Source organism: Chelonia mydas, chromosome 2 (genome assembly GCF_015237465.2).
Source record: "Chelonia mydas isolate rCheMyd1 chromosome 2, rCheMyd1.pri.v2, whole genome shotgun sequence".
Classification (NCBI taxonomy): Eukaryota; Metazoa; Chordata; order Testudines; family Cheloniidae; genus Chelonia; species Chelonia mydas.
The window spans coordinates 259,020,368-259,033,062 of record NC_057850.1 but is presented as its reverse complement, the minus strand read 5'-3'; the positions used below and the strand labels follow the sequence as shown (position 1 = coordinate 259,033,062).

The following is a 12,695-nucleotide window of genomic DNA, read 5'->3' as shown; positions in this document are numbered from 1 at the left end:
GTGGGTGCCCATGGGAGATCACTGAGGAGGAATACAGGTGCAATTGCCCTGAACTATGACAATGACAACCACCTACAATTACATTAAATAGAATAAAGGTAATGCATATAAACATTCATACTTCAGGATATAAACCAGCCATTAACTGATTTGGGATTTAGGAAGAAACTTCCCCTATGGGCAGGTTATTCCATCTCTGTTCATTGTCTTCTGGTGTTAGTTCAGAGGAAGTGCAAGAATCTGGTACTGGCTGCTGGACTAGATGGACCTGATCTGGCATGGTAATTCCTAATGTTTGAATGATCATTTGTATGGTGCCAACAGTGTGATTGATTGGTGATCCCTTGAGTTCGAGGATGATCTCTACCATGGATTTACATATGGGTCCTGAGATGACTCAGGAGTCCAATCCTGGAACCACAAATCAGCCTGCAGTAGGTACAGACATTTTGTGGCAGGCCAGTGGCTGCTGGGAGAAAGTTATTTCTTTTTCCTTCCTCCTGACTGACAAATTTATTCCTAATTGCAAAACCAACACCATGAATGCGCCTGTCCTCTGCAGATTTTCCTTTCCAGAAAAAGGTGTAGCCTTCACCTTCTTCTCTCAGTTGACCTTCACCTGGGCACTTTGTCTCACTGTGGGCAGCGATGTCGATGTTCTGTCTCACAAGTTTCCTGGTGACGATAGTAGTAGTTCTTTCTGGCCGTACATTATCTTTGTTATCCATAAGGGAGCGAACATTCCATGTAGCAAAAGTCACTGTCTTTTTGTAGCTTCAACCACAGGCAGAGTGATCCCACTGGATGCAGTAATCCAGTAAGGAATGTATGAGACAGCCTAGGTTTAGGGCACCTTTTTTGCCGTCTCCTCATGCGGGGTGAGTAGAGGGGATCCTAAAGAGGACTGCTTAGTCGCGATAGTAGCTGCTGAATTGCACCCCTATCTAAGTCTAGATACCAGATGACCATCTAACTACCACCGCCTACGTGCAGATTTGTGGCTATGGACTGCCAAATTCACCAGTCCTGTCCCCGTCACCACTAGTTGGTCGCCGCAGGGCTTGGAAGGTTGGAAAGATGTTATTTCCCATGATAGAAACCTGCATGTGATTTCTTTTAACGTGAGGAAGCTGGTGCATCTACAGCGACAACACGATCACGACAAGTTGGAGGTCTGGGGCCCAGTGGCAGGGAAAGTCTCTGAGATAACTGGAGATCTCCACTTGCTGCAGCCTTCATCCGCTTTCACAGCCATTGAGATCCAAGGACCTCTTCCACCTGATTCACCATTGAGGACTTGGGGGACTATGCTTTGTCTGGGACCTCCCCTCAGACCTGTTTGCTTTGGGAGACCCCTACCAGGAACTTGACTCTCCCGACAACTTAGCTCTGAGGTTCATTGGAACACTCAAGCCCCTTCACCACAACGAGAGCCAACGGTATACTAGGCACTATGTAAACAGATATAGAGACAAGATTGATTACTCTTTCAACCTCAGAGGAACTGTGATTATACTCTCTTCCCTCACATATTGAAAATAGCATAGTGGACTATAATGCCTGAAGTAGTAAGTATATGACTCACTTTAGCCAATGGCATAACTGACACTAGTATCACCGCCATTTTGAATAATTGAGACTTTTCTTCAACTTTTAGTCTGTCCCTCATATTGGTCCATACATTTATATTCACTTAGATCACTTATCCTATCTCCTAGTGCCCTATGAGTTGAGACCCTCTGCCAAGTTTTCTCGTGGTAGTGGTTTGTTTTTATGTAATTGGGAGGTGCTTAGATGTTGTCCTGGGAAGGAGGAGTCACTAGATATAGTCAGTCATATGACCCTCTCATCTAATTGCTGGCCATTTAACAGTTCATAAAGTTGTGTAACTTTGAGTTTCATTATCATTAGTAGGAAGGAAGAATTAATAAGCGAGATACATCAGTGGTTTAGCCAGTCCTGTTCATAACCCAGTGTCAAATTTCAAGTGCAAAATGGTGTGATTCAGTAGAGTACATTTGTTATTTATCTCTCAATATAAAAATTTATCTTATCGGGCATGCGAGCATAAGGCTGAGTTTGGAGAATAATATGTATTTTTCTCCAGTGCTCATGATAGTTGGATTTCATAGTTGCTAATGGACACTGAGCAAAGTTTTCCCCTGCCCCTCCAGTTCTTCTTGCTTTTTCTTGCTTGAGTGAAGTATAGAGCTTCAATAAATGAGCCTAAGTGCACAGAATTCAGGCAGAGAGGTATAAATCGGATGTTCTCAATACTTGATGTTAAGTGAACGCATACAGGCTGATTGAGTTACATTCTCTGCCAGATAAAATGCTTAGTGATTCTGTATTTGGGTCAGAGAGACTTAAATTTTCTTTAGCCTTTTTTTGGAAAGGGGAGGGTTGAGGATTGTACCTCCTGCTTAAATTGAGCTGTTATATTTGTAGATAAACTTTGTCTTAAGAGTCTTAGACAAAGAAAAGGTTTAAGTAGTGTTGTTTTTTGCTGTGCTGGTTCAGCAGCTTTTTGTGGGGGAGAGAGGGACAAATTTAATCTAGTGTGTCTTGACGCAACATTTCTGGTTAAAAACATTGTTTAAAGCATCTGCATTTTGTTTCAAAGGCTGTTTGGTTGTATTTTAGTTTAAGAAGAAGAGTAAGGATGATCACTCCCTTATTGCTTAATCTACTGCTTTTAAGGATTAGAGCAATCAACAGAAAATCCATTTTGAGAATTATGGAGCTATTTCAGTGAAAGATGTTTCAGTTCAGTTTAGCCTGCTGAATATCCCTTGCTGGGAAGCATACGGAGTTGAATGCATAACCTCATTCACAAGCGCATTTGAATATGGCTATGCCTCCATTTTGAGGCACGTTAATGACCCAAACATAATCAGGCAATAGGTGCCAGACAGGTGAAATAAATCCTATGTGTAAAACTGAAGTGAGTGTCTCCCAGGAGATGGGTAGGAGGACAGGGATTTAAGTATTAATGAACTGCTACTCCCAAATATTTTTTAAGACACTAAGAATTCATGAAGTTTTAAAGAAAACTATATGGGAAATAAGACCTCATCTTACCAGAGACCTTTTTTCAAACATGCTGCGTATGTATAATCATTCCTACCTTCCATCTCCACCCCACTTTCCTAGCTTGTGCTCACTATTTTAATTCAGCCAGACATCCCCAGATGCTTAAGAATTGTAGCTGTAAATATAATTTCCTGCTTTGAGACTTTTAAGATGCAGATGTATTTTTCAATGTGTCGTCCCTCTTGGCCTTAGAATGAACTTTGATAGTGTTTTTTCCTAGGTGTACCAGCTGGTGTACAATATTTAAACTACTTTATCTTCTAAAATACTTTTTAGATCTATAAAATGTACAACAGCAAAGCAGTAACACCATCTAGATACATCTGAGAGTGTACTTCTGTAACATGCCTATCTTTAAAACTATGATTAGGAAAGAGAAGAGAACATAAACTGTAAAGCTATTCAAGCACAGTGCATGTCCATCGTAGCTTTTTCACTCAGGACTGTATCTTCTGTGAGAGGATTGTTCTTCTCAAATAGATTGTAGCAGGGACTTGGAAGTTTGGAGATCTGTATTCTACGCTTCTGACTCACGGGTGTCCTAAGCCAAGTCACCACCTCTCCGTGCCTCCATTTCCGCACTTATAAAACAAAATGGGGGGATAATGCTTACCCAGTTTTAGTAATTGTATTGAGATCTATAGATGTGATTTAAGAATATTTCCATGTCATTCTTCCTTCAGGTCATGCTGGAAATGGAAATTTCCCTTTTCTCTCTCTTGTTTCCCTGGTACAAGATGCTCCATTCCCTTTTGATTTTAGAAATACATTTGTGTGTGAGAAAGTTTCCTTAGTGTCACTTCGAGTCAGGTTAAACTTGATTTAATCATTCAGTTCATGTCCTCTGTCACATTACCAGACTTCAAGAAGATATGTAATTAATCATTTACAGTGCAGACATCTTTCTCCATTCAGTTCCCAATGTAGCTTTGAGATACTAATAAATATTTGAGACTTTAAACAGAGTAACACTTACATAAACAGTAAATGGCCCATTCAATCTTAGTTATGTGCCAGGTTATTCATTGTTTTAAACCAGTTCCTTTTTGGATAAAACTAGTTTTGAAAGCATTTGTAGCTATTTAACTACCCCATCCTGTTGAGTGACCATCGTAGTTAGCACTTACACACTGCCTTGTGTTTCCAATATGCTATACAAACACTGACTACTTAATGCCCACAGTAGTTCTGTGAAGTATGTATTATCCCATTTAGACTGAACAATTTTAAGTTTTAAAACAATGACACTTTGTCTCTGTGTTCAACACGTGTCTGCAATGGTACCTTTGGTAGTGGAAAGCAGTATTGCTACTGGGTTATTCAGGGAAATGGTGGTGGTGCCAACTCAAAAGATTGGCATGACTGATAGGTCTCATGTCTTCCCTGATTGAGCATAAGAATGGCCACACTAGATCAGACAAATGGTCCACCTAGCCCACTATCCTGTTTTCCAACAGCAGCCGGTGCCAGATGCTTCAGGGGGAATGAACAGAATAGGGCAATTTATCAAGCAATCCACCCCATCATCCATGTTGACATCCTCATGTTGCCCTGCTGAGCAATTCAGTTACCCTCCTGTATACTGAAAGCTCTTATTTAGGCATCAGCCATAGCTGAGATTGTCAACCTTGTATGGAATCAGCAGCTAGGTTCTTGCTACTATTGTGGAATGGGGAAGTTATGTGCCTTGGATTGCTAGGCTCAGAATGAAGAGAGACATGTAGGGAGCAGTGAGATTAATTGCTGTATGCTTCTGGTTCTACCTTAAATGTTCATTCTTACCTGATACGGAGGTCAGACGTGATTTGGTACTGGTAGTGTAGATGGATTAGAGAAATCTGATCTTGAGAGGAGGCCAGTTTTATATCAATGGAGAGAAAGTGCCCCTTTTCACCAGGAGACTTCTTTCTAGTCGTTAACTGAAATCTCAATATCTCTTTAACTGGTCATAGCCTATGGTTCCATGGTCATATTGGCTGGTGCTCTCATTGCCCTTTATCCTAAAACTCGGCCCTAAAAATTTGCAGGGTGGTGAGCTTAGGGAATTTCTTAACTTCTGAGTGCTTGATTTTTGCAACTTTAATGTTCTTTTAACATAGTTTGTGAATGTGTGTGCACCTGTACGCATAAACCAATTCATGGGTTTTCAAAGTAGCAAACTGAAAAAACAAATTCCATCATGTGGCATTGTATTGACACCCTGTCACGGGGTGCATGGCTGGCACCTCTTCTTCTGGGCCCAGTTGTCCTCCCAAATAAGTCCAGGGAGACTTCAGCTCTGTGCAACACCCGCGTCCTTTATTCTTTACGTGTTTTCCTACCACCAGTATCCAACTACATACAATCCTTACAGGTTTCTCGCCTAGTGCAGGCTGGGTCAGTAACCAGCTAGAGGCCTTCCACCTCCCTCTGTGACTGACCCCTCTCTCTGGCTGCCCCAGCTCCTTGTGGCTCTTTCCCAGCCTTTGTAGCTCCTGGCCTCTCAGGCTGGCAGGTGTTGCCAATCGCCAGGCTTTTCAGCCAGCTCCAATCTGGCCTTATCTGGAGCACTGTGTCCAGTTTTGGGCCCCACACTACAAGAAGGATGTGAAAAAATTGGAAAGCGTCCAGCGGAGGGCAACAAAAACGATTAGGGGACTGGAACACATGACTTATGAGGAGAGGCTGAGGGAACTGGGATTGTTTAGTCTGCGGAAGAGAAGAATGAGGGGGGATTTGATAGCTGCTTTCAACTACCTGAAAGGGGGTTCCAAAGAGGATGGATTTAGACGGTTCTCAGTGGTAGCAGATGACAGAACAAGGAGTAATGGTCTCAAGTTGCAGTGGGGGAGGTTTAGGTTGGATATTGTGAAAAAGTTTTTCACTAGGAGGGTGGTGAAACTCTGGAATGCGTTACCTAGGGCGGTGGTGGAATCTCCTTCCTTGGAAGTTTTTAAGGTCAGGCTTGACAAAGCCCTGGCTGGGATGATTTAATTGGGGATTGGTCCTGCTTTGAGCAGGGGGTTGGACTAGATGACCTCCTGAGGTCCCTTCCAACGCTGATATTCTATAATTCTATGAATCTATCCCCCTTGACTGGGGCTGGCGTGACAGTGGCTGATTAGGTGTGTTTGCACCAGCATCCTGCCACACACCTCCCCACTTAAGCCGCTTCCAGGCTTGGCTTTGCTCGGCCCCGCCTCCCTCTGCCTGGGAGGTTATTCCGGGGGAGCCCCTCATGCCCACCTGGGGGGTCCCCGGGCCCATCCTTGTGGGGTTCACCAATCCCTCACCAACAAAAGGCACACTGGGAAGAGGATGGGCTGCCCCACAAGTCTGCGGTGACCCAGAGGTCCTAACACCAGTCACAGCCTCGGGTGCGTCGTCCTGGCTGTTCCCTTTTCCTCTCTGATGGGGGACCAGGGCTGGGGTAGACCTCGCCCAGGCTGCCAAGTGCCTCAAGTTCTGGTTCCCAACCCAGCGAAGTTCGGACCTCCCCGGGTGGGGGTCCCGCCTTCAGGCCTTCCTTAGGCCCTCCCCCTCTGCCCCGGGGTCTCCTCCCCTGAGGATTCTAATTCAGGGTGCTCCTTTTGGTCCCCCTTCTTCTACTCTTGTGCGGTCTCTTTTCTGACTGTTGTCTAGGGTCTAGATCCCCTTCTCCCTGGGGCCGTGGGCCCTCCCCCTTCCTGGGGTCCCCCCCTTGCTTTGGGTTACTTCCCCTCTTTCTCCCAGTGGGTCTCCTCCCCATGTCTTCTTTCCCTTTAGGGACGGGTTCCCAGTCCGTCGCCAGGACTATGAGGTAGGATAACCCCTCTACTACCCTCACCCGTTTCCAGGAGAACTTGCCCCAAACATCTAGGGGCACCTGGGCCATGGGACAATACTCATTATCCACGTGGATGGATTTGAGTGTCATCCTCTCTCTGGTAATAAGCTAATGTGGCTTTATCTCCTCGGCTGAATGAGCGAGGGGGCGGAGGTCGTGTCTTCCAGTCCCCTCTGGGGCTTTCTCCCCATCTGCATGGGAATGGTGGGAAAACCACGCCTCTTCTTCTGCCCCCCAACCTCAGTCCAGCCACAGATCTCGGCTATGCCACATTCCATCACCGGGCAATCATGTTTTTTATGTCCCAGCTGCCCACAACACCAGCATACAAGCTGTCCTGGGCGACTAGGGGCACCCTTTGTCTCTTCTCTCCGTCTCTCCACGCTCTTGTCAAGGGGAGGGTTCTCTGGGTTTCTTCCCTCCCTCTGGGTCCCAAGGTATCTGACTCGCCCTTGGAGAGAAGTCCGCTTCTGCATACTCCTCCGTTAGCTTGACTGCGGCCTCTACAGTGTCCGGCTGGTGTTGCCGGACCCAGGCTTGCATGCTCTCTGGGAGGCCCTGCACATACTGTTCCAGTATCACCTGGTCCATGATCTGCTCCACCGTTTGGGTGTCGGGCCGCAACCACGGTGTGGTCCAGTCTGTCAATTTCTGAGTGAAGGCCCAGGGCCCCATGCGTCCAGTCCACCTGGCCGACTGAAATTTCTGTTGATACTTCTCGGACAAAAGCCCCACCTGGTCTAGGACGGCCGCCTTCACGGTGTCATACTACCTGGTTTGTGCATCAGTCAGGGCCATATATGCAGCCTATGCCTCCCCAGCGAGATATGGGGCTAGCCGTAGGGCCCAGGTTGCCCTGTCCCATCCAGTGCCCACGGCCACTTGCTCAAAGTTGCAGAAGAAGGCCTCGGGGTTGTCGGCGGGGTCCATTTTACAAAGGCCCAACCCTGTAGTGGGGGTGCCATCTCCCTACGAGGAACTCATCAGTTTCTGCAGGAGTTGTTGCTGCACCCCCGCCTGCTCCTTAATAAAGTCCTGCACAGTCTTCTGCTGCTCAGCCTGCCAGGCGAGTAGAGCCTGTCTCTCCGTCTGGTGGGATTGCTGGAAGGCCTGCAGCGTCTTCTGCATCTCCTCCTGCTGCTGAGTCTGCCACTGCAGGGTTCCGTCCATCTCTGGGTCACCAAACTGTAGCTCTGGCACAAAAGGATCCTGGACAAGCCTCCAAATGTCACAGAGTGCACGGCCAGCCCCTTTTTTTCTGGGCCTCATTGCCCTCCCGAATAAGTCCAGGGAGACTTCAGCTCTGTGCAACACCCATGTCTTTTATTCTTTAAGCATTTTCCCACCACCAGTGTCCAACTATATACAATCCTTACAGGTTTCTTGCCTACTGCAGGTTGGGTCAGTAACCAGCTAGAGGCCTTCCACCTCCCTCTGTGACTGACCCCTCTCTCTGCCTGCCCCAGCTCCTTCTGGCTCCTTCCCAGCCTTTGTAGCTCCTGGCCTCTCAGGCTGGCAGGTATTGCCAATCGCTAGGCAGACATAAGGCTTTTCAGCCAGCCCCAATCTATCCCCCTTGATTGGGGCTGGCGTGGCAGGGGCTGATTAGGTGTGTTTGCCACAGAACCCTGCCACATACCCACCTTGTTTGCCAGCAGGGTTGGAACCTGTAGATCTACCCACAGACCTCTGCCACTTTCCTTTGGGTTTGATTTATGTTTGAGGCTTGTGTAAAGACAGCATTTGAGTTAGAGATGCGGTGTTAGAGATGCAGAGGGGCATTGTTCTGCAATGTACATTGGCCAAGCTGGACAATCTCTACACAAAAGAATATAAATGGACACAAATCAGACGTCAAGAATTATAACATTCAAAAACCAGTCAGAGAACACTTCAACCTCCCTGGTCACTCAATTTCAGACCTAAAAGTGGCAATTCTCCAACAAAAAAAACTTCAAAAACAGACTCCAACGAGAAACTGCAGAATTTGAATTAATTTGCAAACTGGACACCGTTAAATTAGGCTTGAATAAAGACTGGGAGAGGATGGGTCGTTACACAAAGTAAAACTATTTCCCCATGCTAATTCACCCCCCCCAGTTACCGACACCTTCTTGTCAACTGTTTGAAATAGGCCATCCTGATTCACTACAAAAGGTTTTTTTCTCCTGCTGATAATAGCCCACCTTAATGAATTGGTCTTGTTACAATTGGTATGGCAACACCCATTTTTTCATGTGTGTATATATCTTCCTACTGTATTTTCCACTCCATGCATCTGATGAATTGGGTTCTAGCCCATGAAAGCTTATGCCCAAATAAATTTGTTAGTCTCTAAGGTGCCACAAATACTCCTCATTCTTTTTGCTGATACAGACTAACACGGCTACCACTCTGAAACCAGTATCCTACTAGCTATTCCCACTGCTGTGATTACATGGAGTAACAATATGGCCAGTACAATTGATCCCAGCATTATACCAGTCATTTTCTCAGTGCCAGGTCATTATGTGGAATGTCCTTTTTCTTTCTCCTTCAAATCCCCTTCTCACTTTTCCCCAAAGGGATTAATTGGCTTCTTTTTGCTGGATCAGCTGAGCTGAGTAGTTTCACCAACAGCAAACTCAGTGAGAAGCAAGAGCTGGAGTAGACAAAGAAAGAATTCTACTCAGAAGAGTGTAGCAATAGACTTCATTGTAGCTTTGAACAAAAATGTCCTTGAAATACCTTTTGGTAGGTTAACTGCTATGACTGGAGGAGCTAGCAAACTGAAAGGTCTCCTCAATGATTCTTACAGACTAATGAACAAATTTGATTAAGATTTGGCAGCTTTTCCTAATGTTCGCTGTAACTAGCAGTTCTTTCCAGGCAGTGCTGCGCTCCATGTTTGAAAAGAGAGCAGCCTAGTAATTAAATGATGAACGAAGGCAAATGTACTGATGAGCATGTTTGGTGGTTAATTAAATGAAAGAAAGAGAATGTACAACAAAAATGCCCGTCTAATGTCCCTTGAGGCCCTGCCAAACTCCCCCTTCCCCATCAGAGTTTATAATGGGAAAGGAGACACCTGCACAAAAGGTGTTTTCTTGGTTGGCCCTTTGTGGTCGAAATTGCTGCTGTACCTCACCAGCCTGGCATATATAAGAAGGTAACTAATGATTATCTACACAAATCACCTTCTAATTCATAAAGTAATAGTGACATCTCCCAATGTAGCTCCATCATCTTAAAATATCCAGGCTTTCCTAGGTGGCATGATTTTTTTAAACTTCAGTGTTCTGTTAGGATTTTCTTTCCCTTAAGTTATTGTTAAGCTTTTAGAACCTTAACACCATTGTCTCAGAATTTTCATTCTGATTATGCCTTGGTTGGAGTGAGATTCATTTACAGTGTCCAATGCTTACTTCCATGGGTATGGATTATGCTGCTGTCTGCAAAAGAAAGGGGATTTCATTGCATTACTTTTGTACTCCAAAGGCAGTAAGAAGCTAATCAGGAATATATCTGAATAAGATTCAACTGGGTGACGCAGCCTGTGCCTCAATAAACAGCTTCACGTTATATACATGGAATGTTCAAACATTATCATCAAACAAAAGGTTTGGTGTTGCTGCTGAATTAGCTGAAATAAGCAGCTGATATTACCTGAAGGCAATTGCTAATGGGTGGAGGTCATCTTGGGATCTGTGGTACCACAGAGGCCAATAGGAAGATAAAGATGCGTGTTTTTATGTAAGACCATTATAATTTTGTACAAATTTGAACTCATAAATAAAACCCTCTCCAGATCCAAGTTTCAAGGCAGAATAAATACCTGTAGAGACTTAGCCTCAAACAACTAATGGACAGAAATTTGCTGTTCAAATCCCAGAATTGCTGACAATGATTATTTCCTATTCTGCTGCTACAGTTAAGGTTGACAAACTAAGGGGAAAAATATAATGGTTTATTGAACTTCAGTAGAAGTTACTTGTGTGTATGGGCCAATTTAGATTAGTTACCAAAAATAATTGGGCGCTCAGACTATTAGAACGTGAGCTGGTCAGTGATTCTGGCCTCAGATGTACAATAAGAAATACCCCCATCAGTTTCAGTGCTAGTTTTTCTATGGAAAGATTTTTGTGTTTAGAAAAGAAACTGCAGCTCTGTAACTTTTAATGTAGTTTGGGGCTTGGGAAAAGGAGAAAAGCTGAATATAATGCAAGAAATAACTGTAGTTAGTATAGGGGGAAGAAAACATTAAGTATTATGGAGCAACACCAACTAGACAAAAGCAGGTAAGAAACTAAACATGCTTTGGATGAGCAAAACCAGCTCTGCGAGTGTGTGTTTAAGGCTTTGCCTCCGTGAAATGGACAAGCCAAAAAATATGAAATGTACACAGCAATTCTTGGAAGACCTTGGGAAGGGATCTTTTAGTTGTTCAACTCATCACACATCTGTTCCAGTAGACTCTTACCATGGTAGTACAACATGACAATCTGTTGCATAATTGATATTCTTTTTTAGAAATACCTTATGTTCTTATGTTTAGAAATACAAATGTCTCTCTGCATCTTACTCTCCAGATGACAAGGGAAACTGAGTAAACTTGTGAAGGGTTTTGTGGGCCACATGGTTCACAGAGTTCAGATACCACAGAAAGTGCAACAGTAAATCACTTCATAGTGTAGCAGTCTCTGCTTACAGTTCTGATATTGTAAAACTGGTGACGGTGAAGCAGACGTTACTTTTTTTAATGTATCGCAGGGTGCAAATTGCAATTTTGTGTTCTGGTTGCTCCACTTTAGATCTTCAAGTGCTTTTCTATTTTGTGCCAAATCAAAAGATTTGGGAAGAAAAATATCATTAGGTTGCTATTTAAAGGGTTTTGCTTGGGGGGGAGGGGATTTGTCTTTCACTGGTGTTTGGACAGTGTTTTCAGATACATTTTTTGGAAGTGGACAGGGACACATTTAATATAGCTATAGCCCTACTTCTTTGTGAGAGTCAGTAAATATAATTTTGATGCCTGGGAATTTAATGACATCTTTTCTTGGAAGAAGAACCGTGAAGAAAATTAGAAATTGTGGTCAAAATCCTGGCATCCCGTGTCTATGTAACCCATAAATTAAAGCTTTTTGTGCTTTGAAACATTCAATGCCGAAGCATGATACATCTAACAACTTCTGTACTAATACATTTCTGTACTATTTATTTTATGTCTAAACATAATTGCCACATCTCTACCTTTTTAACTTCTACTGCTATAACAGTCAAATAACTTTGGCTGCTGGGAATCTCCCTTATTCAGAGTGTAAAATTTGGATGTGAGGAACTGCCATATAGTGTGACATAGGAGGAACTAAAGTCAGAGGAAAGTACCAGCAGTATCACCAGTGTGGATATAAAACAGGGACAGCATAAAAGTAGTTTTATATTTTGGGGTTTTATACTCTGGGCTGAAATTGGTCCAAGTAAATAAGCAACTTATATACCTAACAATTTTGAGGTACAACTTATTAAACAATGAGTTTTCCTATAGACCTTAAAGAGTTTTTCTACAGATGTTAATAATGGCTCATTGGGTCAGTTGTTAGTTTCTCTAGTTAAACCATTTGGGAAGTTCATGATCTCTGGAAAGGCTCACGAAAGGCATTCCATCTCCCAAGAGCCTTTCTAGAAGCAGCCGTCATATAACCTTAGCTGCTCTTTGTGCAGTATTTGCCTTTCAATGCGGTTATAGTGCCATTTTTAAAATAAATGAATTTAAAGGAAGTTTAAATATATATATGGGTGTCGTCTTCTTTTTTTGGTC

At 43.8% G+C, this 12,695-nt stretch overlaps 1 protein-coding gene across 15 annotated transcripts in view; it reads left to right on the top strand.

The window, feature by feature from the left end:
- The window catches only part of MAP4 (microtubule associated protein 4), a 278,564-nt gene that overhangs the window by 233,610 nt on the left and 32,259 nt on the right, over positions 1-12,695 (top strand). The window lies entirely within an intron of this gene.